This window comes from Filicampus tigris, chromosome 6 (assembly GCF_054856515.1).
Source record: "Filicampus tigris isolate MCC_2025a chromosome 6, RoL_Ftig_1.0, whole genome shotgun sequence".
Taxonomy (NCBI): Eukaryota; Metazoa; Chordata; class Actinopteri; order Syngnathiformes; family Syngnathidae; genus Filicampus; species Filicampus tigris.
The window spans coordinates 8,543,301-8,552,423 of NC_141222.1; positions in this window are offsets into that span (position 1 = coordinate 8,543,301).

Below are 9,123 nucleotides of genomic sequence, written 5' to 3' on the forward strand. Positions count from 1 at the left end.
AACTATATCTGGGAGACTGCAGTGGAGAGTGAAGCTTGGTGGGAATGTATGCACATCCAAGGGGCCAACAGCCTGAACGACACACAGCAGCAGTCCTACATGTCGTTTGTTTAACCCATTAAGGCCTAAAGCGCCTTTCTCAACAGCTCCCCAAAACCTAAGGTCGGCTTTGGAATTACCCTTGAAAACCTGAAGTTCTCCCAGAAATTCAACACTTACAAAATGATTAATATCTCAGCCCCTGTAGCAGACAGAAACATAATTCCAAAAGAATTAAAGAGTTTAGACATGTGGCTTTCACACAGGCAGAATTTATTATTATTATAGTTTCAATCGAAGATATAAAAATAACGTGTCAGTGCAAGGGAAACCCTATTTTAATTCAAAAAAAAAAATCGAGTGGTAATTACCATCCTCTATTCTGTTACAAAGACGTCAATATCGTAATTGTCTACAAACCATATCATATCACGTTCCACTGGTTCCACTGGTCGTGCACGTCGTCTATATATCACTGCCGTTACTTACTTTAATCAGAGCTCCCGGCGATCGACGCCGTCTGCCATTAGCCTACCTACGGCTCAAAAAAATTCCACGACATCCTCCGCGCTCTCACAGATAAACCGTCACGTGTATATTCTGATGCATTAAGTTGGCTAAGAGACGGAGAATTGGATTGATAGGTAGAAAGACGCAACAGCGCTCCTGGCTCTAGTGGTAGAAATGCGGTTATGCGCTCCAGGGCTTAATGGGTTAGGCAATCAAATAAGCAGTTGGCTGACTCATAAACAAGTCATGTTGAGCTCTAGAGGGAGATGGACTCTTGCTTTTTCCTAATTAAGTTTGATCTTACAGCAGCTGGAAGAGAAACCTTAAGGTGAATCATTCCACTACAATTCACACACACTTACACACGCACGCACACACACACACATTGTGTTTTGTCATGTCAGCTTCCAAACCGCTTATCCTGCTCAGGGTCGCACGAGGGTGCTGGAGCCTACCCTAGCTGACAATGGGCGAAAGGCAGACTACACCCTGAACTGGTCGCCAGCCAGTCGCAGGGGACACACAGACACCATCACTGAGCGGGAACCGATCCCACGCTGCCTACACACAACTCAGGCGTGTGTACCACTACACCATCAGTGACACATTGTGTTTTGTTTTTAATCAAACAACCTTCTCCTATTTTACACTCCATGTGTTTTCAGTGACCTTTTTAAATCCAAACACAAATGGGAATGAAGGCAAAGACTGAAACTAAATCACTTGTCTGTGCTTTTGTGCGTGCCATATTCTTATGCTACGTGTGACCGGTTGGGGGTGCTAGGCCAACCGCCGTGTACCCATTTGCCCCAACGAATGACACGCGTCAATAGAATACAGAGGATCAGCAATCTGCTTCTTTTATTTATTTTAGCCCAAGGTGAAAATGTCTAGTAACACCAGTCTTTTGAATAGAAGGCACTGTTGGGCGCCGTGGGAGTCGCTTGCCGGCTCTTGAAGGCCACCTCCATCCCCCCACTCAATTCTTTAGGGTCCTGATCAGTCCAGCTGCCACCCTTGCCCAGTGCCACTTTGGTCCAGAGCCTGCGGTTAGGACTTCACAGCAACGTCGACATTAAAACTCATCACACCACAAAAGTGATAAAAAGAGTTCAAGGGAGGGACAATTTGCTATCTATGTCCACAGAAGGCAGGCAATTAGATCAAGGAATGGCAGGTGGGCAGTAGTTCAGGGGAGGGGGAGATAGTTCGAACCAGCAGGTCGGCAAGAAGTCCATCACTGGAAATGGGCAAGAAGGGAAATTTCCCTCCAAGTTTACTTATCTCGTCGAGGGCTTCGTGCACAGTCCAAAAATCACACTCCTCTGTTGACCGTGCAGTGCAGTGCAGTGTGCAGTCCGCGTCCCACTGCACCAAACGTATCACCCGCGCCGCGCTGCCCCACACGCAACCGCGCCCGCTGGCACGAACTATATTGGCTTCAATTGAAACGCACCACCAGAAACGCTCACAACAGATTTGGTGTGAATGCAGCATTATAATTTTCCACACATCAAAAGCATGCATGCTTAAAAATGGATGGATGGCGAAGACTAAGAATAAGTTCAAAGTGTACCCCACCTCTCAACAACCGGATGTAGGTTCTTGTTCAACCATGAACCTAAACAGGATAAGCACTAAAAATGGATGGATGGCAATATGCTAGTGTTGTAATTCAACATTTCTGAAAACGAAGAATAGATTTCCTTTATCAGTGTCCCGGTTTATCTGCTGAAACCTGAGGTCTTGAAATTTCATTAAATTGTTGTTTTGTTGTCCCTCTCACACTGATGATTACATTTTTGGTAAATGTGAATGGACAGGTAGATTAAAAGGTGTGAAATAGTTGTACCAGCCCACAGAATAAGCCTTCTTTCAACCTGTACCAATCTGTTCATGACGAATTACAGTTTTTGTGATTTTGCCTTGTCAAATGTCAGTGAGTTTGAGATTAGGCAATCAACAGAGAAAATCATGCTTGACTAGGTTAACATCAGGTCATTGAGCATGTCTTCTTCAATCACATCGTAAGTATCCATTTGTCCATCTTCTATTCTAGGTTCTCAAGTGTGCTGGAGCCTACCCAAGATCAGTTCAGGTAGCGTACACCCTGAACTTGTCGCCAGCCAATGGTAGGGCACATACAGAAACCATTCATACGCATCTGAGGAACATTGAGTCTTCAATGAACCTACCGGTACCTTGGAATATAAAGCCGGATTAAAAAAAACTCAACCTTTAGAACTTTGAGGTGAACATGCTAACCACTTACGAGTCATGCTGATGCCTACATCACAATTATTCATTTAAACCATATTGTTGCAGTGTACAAAGGGGGAAAAAATTAAAACCTTCTTTACCCTCCAAATACTGTATTGGGATATTAAAGTAATGTATTCACATAAGAAGATTTCGGAAATCCCTCCTGAAAGAGTTTAAGATGTGGATTTAGGCTTTGTGAGCATCTGTCAGTTGTTATACCAATGTTGTGTCACATTTGTATTCTTCTTCATTTTAACAGTGCCTCTCTTATTCTTAGCTTCTTATTTAGCTCAGCTTACAAGCCGCGGCTGTCTGGACCAAACTTCCGAAATGTTGTCTTCTCCAACTGAATCATCACAGAAAAAGTACAATTTGATATTAGTGTGTTTAATGTGTTTCTACAGTTTGATTCCTTATGAAATTACACAGATATCAGGATGTAATGCAGGTGATTTTCTTCTGCTATATCCATTAATGTATTATTGTTCCGTTGTGTTATTATTGTCATTGAGGAAATGCTGTGATAAAATCTCATTGCAAGTTAATCTGCAACTTCCACCTCTGGTCATTAGCAAGTAGCAACTCTTAGGAAAATTAACCTTTCAACAAAGATTCAAATATTTTGGGAGGCGGGGAGAGGTGTGGGGAGCGGGGGCTACGATCATTTATCCGGATTATGACAAAGAGATGAGTCTGATTTTCTGCCCCAGTTGCTCTGGTGGCCAGAAGCAGCTGCAGTGGAAAGGTAGTATTCGCTTTGCACAGGGTTGCATCAGGAAGGACAGGCTTTGAACTTTGCCGCACAATTATGATTGATATGATTGTTTATCTTAAGTAAGAGATAAGAATGTCTTACTCCTGTCTGTAAAACCAGTGTCAGTGCGAGTGATAAGGCTGAAACCTGAAATCGAGGGTGTTGTGTTTAATGTAATTAAACACACAAGCGCACAAAGGTCGGACTAAATGTGCCTCCTTTTAGGATCTTTTTGGACCTTTGATTACCTTTTAAGACCTCAGCCCCGGCCAACAGGAAACGGAAGCCACACCGCGGCCATTGAAGCCTCACCGCAAAAATAGATGATAAAGATTACATAGACGGAAAAAATGGGCTTCCGACTATGCTTAGTCCGACAATTTTTTTAAGTTTCCCGTCCATCCGTCATTGGCAGATAGACGGACCGGTCCGTCACATTGGCAGGATGCCCAGCTCTGCTGTTTAATGTTGGCATTAAACATTAAGTAGTTAAAATAGTGTTACTATAATTGACCTGAGGAAATGCAACACGCATACACGCGCACCCCGACACACACACACACACACACGCCCACACACACACACACACACCCACACACACAACCAGAGACAGGTGACCAAATTGAGAATTAATTAATGCAAAAAACTAAAGGAACCCCAACATAAGATGTCTACAGAAAATACAGTACATACTGCATAGGGGGGAAAAAATGAAAATGTGATAGGCAGAAGCCAAAATAAGTCAGTCCCCAGACCTCACCCCCACTGGAAACCTATGGAGTGAGCTTAGGGGGAGAGTGCGCTCTAAAAACAGTTGGGTTCAAAACAACACAATTCTGGGTCAAAAATGGACCGATCCACAACCTGGGTTGTTTTTGCAGAAAACAACTCCAAAAATTGGTAGTTTTGTACAAAACAACCCAGAAAAATTAGCCGTTTTGTACAAAACAATGCAAGAAAGTTTGTCAAATTGACCCAATTTGTGTCTCGGTCCATTTTTGACCCAAAATTGTGTTATTTTTAACCCAACTGTTTTTAGAGTGGTCCCTGATAGTGTAGTGGTACACACGCCTGAGTTGTGTGCGGGCAGCGTGGGATCGATTCCCGCTCAGTGACAGTGTCTATGTGTGCCCTGCGACTGGCTGGCGACCAGTTCGGGGTGTAGTCTGCCTTCGCCCATTGACGGCTGGGATAGGCTCCAGCAACTCCCCGCGACCCTGTATAGGATAAGCGGTTTGGAAGATGACAAGATGTTTTTAGAGTGTGCAGAGGAGAGGACCCAGGTTACTGGACTATTTAGAGAGACTGTACAAAGGGGAACGGTCGAAGATTCCTCTTGCTGTATTCTCTCATATTGTGAAACATTATAGGCGATTTGTTGGCAAAAGGGGGGTTTACAAAGTGATAATATCAGTGGTGCTAATAATTGTGGCATAAATGATTTGATTTAAAAGAATTACTTCTTAATGTGTTAACGTACTGACTAATTGCGCTTGAATTAAAGGTTGGAGCTTCCTCTTGTTTTTAAAATTGTTTTTGTATTTTTTGTTTTTATATTATTTAGAGAAAAAAAATGAATTTAGTACAGGCGAAAGAACACATCTTAACCAAGAGTGCTAATAATTATGGAGGGCATATGCTGCATGGCCTCACCTCATGTGCCCAAGTTTTTGCCTCAGCGACCACCAAAGCTACATTCCGTTTGGCTCACATTTTTCAATTACAAGGTCAGCCTTAATCAGAATTGGACTTTTAAACTGTTCACGACATCTTAAAAGATTTGAATATCACAGAACACAGTGGTTACAACATTTGAGCAATTTATTACATTAACGATTCCATGAGCGACACCCTTCTGTGTTAGGCCATAATATTAATCGAGAATATTCTGAGATCAAATTCAATAGGATACATTTTGTTGTGAAATCACAAAGTAATGCCAGAGAGAAATGTTCCCTCTGCATTGTCCTCCCACTGTTCCGTTAAACGTGGGCCTGGGAGAAACAATGCATGTAAAATATGATTGTTCTCTATCTCTGCTAGCTATCAAAGAAAACACCTCCCTGCTGCTATGGACTGCATCTCTGGCTTTCTTCTTTTCCTACCTCTTCCTCCCCCAGTATCCCTCAAACAAATTGATATCTCAGCAAGGGAAAATCAGCACCGCCCCCATATAAGCAAAAGAGTGAAGAGAATGTTGGACAAATGTTTGTCTATACTGTAGAATAACCTTTACACAGGATTTGTTGGAGTTCATGATTTCATTTACTGTATATCCTATTATTTTGGGGGCATAAAACAAGTGGTTTACAAGAGCCACTGAAAGCTGCATTCCTTTACAGGCCCACCAGATTTCTTTGTACAATTTTGTTTTTCAAAAGGAAGCACGATGTCTTTCTCACACCTCTGGGGTCTAGTATTCAAATGTTGGCTGTAGCCTTCCAATTTGGAGTTTGCATGTCTTTGCGCTTGCATGGATTTTCTCTGGCTTCTGCTGAGATTTCAAAAACGTGTGTTTTGGGTTCATTGAAGAATAAAAATAGTCTATAAGCAGTGTTGGGAAAATTCTTTTTTGCACCAAGTAGTTCAAAGTTCATTTAGCTCGCAAATTTGTAAAATGAACTAGTTTAGTTCATAGTTTTGTTTTTAAGAAAATTAATCATTCCAAAAATGTTATAGTTATTTTTTTTTCTCCCATTCTGGCTCCCACACTAGTATCCAGGTGCAGCTATCACCATACCATCTATAAAAAAGTAGGAAAAACGTATTTCTCGAATTGTCCTTTTTTACAAACATTATCTGCTCACGGAACCAGGCTGAGGTAGGAACTATCTCTCTATCTTCCATCTGCAGCTGGAAGGTGAAAATGGAGCCGCTACGCCATCAATGTTTTTATTGGTAGGAAATGATCTGTTTCGATTCGTTATTGCCATTTGTTTTTATTTTTGTTTGTTTTTGTCACCTGCAGATACTTTGAAAGGCTATCGGGGTACTTCAAATCACTGTGGAGTTTCAGGTTTGTTGTTGATACAGATAACAGAAGCCCATATTTGCTTTTTGATACTGGATGGACAAAGCTTATACAAAAATGTCAGATTTCTTTCCTCTTGAATCCTCACTGACCTTCTCATAAAATGACTGAATATTATTATAAAAGGATTCCTTATCGTTTGCCAAGACAAAGAGGGACTGCTCATTGCAGTGCTGTGAGTTACATCTAAGTTAATATATTTTCTTTATCTCTATTTTTTGTAAATTTTTCAATCCTCCAAGTACGTCTGGGTCATCTCACTTAGATAGGATAGGGCATTTCCTAGGGCAAAAATGAGAATTCAAAAATTCCCCAGGATTCCTTGTGGATAGAGCATGCGCAGAACACAAACCAATGAACCTTTCAACGGAGGTATTCCAATTGTGTTTGTATGACCAAATATTCGGGTTCGAAAAGGAGTAACCAACAGGTCTTATTCTGTTTTTTAAAAACCAGAATCGCCAGTATTCTGGTTTTTGCACGTTTACATAGATTTTTAAAACCTGAATATTGCCAATATTCGGGTGTGATATGTTTTATACTGCTACCTGGTAGCAAACACACTCACGCCAGAATAAGCAACACGAAGCCCATTGAATAATCATGATGTTTTTGTAATTTTATACATTCTATTAAATTCTATGTACCGTATGTTATTTGTTAAGTAAAATGCTGTAGACTGCCATTGTTCTTCAAATCTAATCATAAATATTAATAACAATAATATAAAATATAAAACACTTCACAGTAGTGATGGGCATGACAGTTATTTTAATTGAACTGAATCATTAAAATTAGATCATCAAAAAGAACCGTTCAAAAGATTCCTTAATCGAATTGTCCACCGCTGATTCCTTTGTGTACGCCAATAGCGTCGCAGTATGTTCAGTAAAATCCCTCCTCCATCTGACGCTGGCTACTGATTGGTCGTTCGCAAAGATTAACAACATGTGCATGGCTGAGCTTAAATGAACTGAAAAAAGAATGAAGCACTTGAGGAAAAACGATTTATTCACTCACATTCACTGGAAAGATTCATTCTTTTTTAACGAATTGTTCGCGAACGACCCAACTGTACAGACATTTTTACTGTGTTTTTTTGCGACACTGGGATAGATTAATGGTGTTTTCATTCATTTCAATGGGGAAATTTGATTTGAGATACACGTGAATTGTGAGCACGGTGACAGAACTTAACTCATAATTCACAGCACCACAGTACTTACCATTCTCATTTATGTAGAATGGGAGGTAGAACCTTAAGCTATCAGGTTGTAGTGGAAACATCTTCCTGAAACAATCCAAACGGCAGATATGCTCTCTCTATTCAAGAGTAAACTTAAAACGTAACTTTTTTATTAGGCTTATCATCAGGGATGACTCAAGCTTGTCCTGGCCCCCTTTCCTCTTCCAAGAACTACGGGGCCAAGGTTCTGGTGGGGAAAAAATGACATTAACCAGTTAAAATAAATATTTTAATTGGCTATTGTTTTCCAAATATATATTTCATATTATTAAGTGAAATACTCCTTTTTCATTCAAGTTGACAGCTGACTGCATGCTCCACATAAAATGATAAAATGATGACGGAACACAGAAGCAGACGGCTTTTTTTGATTTCCAGTCTCGGTTCACTAGAGGTGGATCATTTTAGAGTGGCTTTAATTTCTTGAACACGAGGAGGACTCAAACAGAGACTGACTTATTCATTTGAAAGTAGGCTTCAACTAAGCCTTCAATTTTCAGAGTGCATTAACAGTAGTAGAGTAACATTTTTGTGTAGCAGTTAATTGATTTTATTAATGCAACACACTATAGGTACATGTAAAAACAATATATGCATTTTAGTGTGACTTTAGATGTCAAAAGGGTTTTGTGGCTCCAAATAACTCTGATTATTTGAGTTTGCTGAACCCTTTTACAGTATATGGTTCTGGTTTGGCATGCTTGGGACAACAATTTACCAGCTACGCCAAATACCTCCTTGAACTACCTGGTTTGCCAACCGAAAACACCAAGTACAGATTGGTGAGTACCTACTGTGCAGTGGAATTGTGGCTGAATGCTCACTCGGTTAGCATATTGTACTTACTCAACTACTCGTTTTTTTCTTCGTCATAACCATCTGCTTTCCTATATTGCACTTAAAGAAGTCAAGTCCAAAAAAACGTATTTTCAATAATACGTTCTATGTGGCCCCGCTCGACTAAACACGGTATTCATACTGCGTATGCGGAATATGAATTAGAAAAAAAATCCACTTTTTTTATCATCTCGTGATGCCATTTTGCCTTGTACTGCCACTTGTTGTCGGCTGATAATGACATCACAGCGCATACCTAAGGGCTGAGCTTGCGGATATCACATGGCCAAATCCTGAAATCAGGTGAGCCATATCAGTCATAAACACAATATTAATCAGAATGCTGTGTTTCGACAAGTGATGCACATAGAAATTATTATTGTAAAGATTGTTTTTTAATGGGCTTCCCTTTTAAGATGAGAGAAGTATGTCTCCCAATAAGTC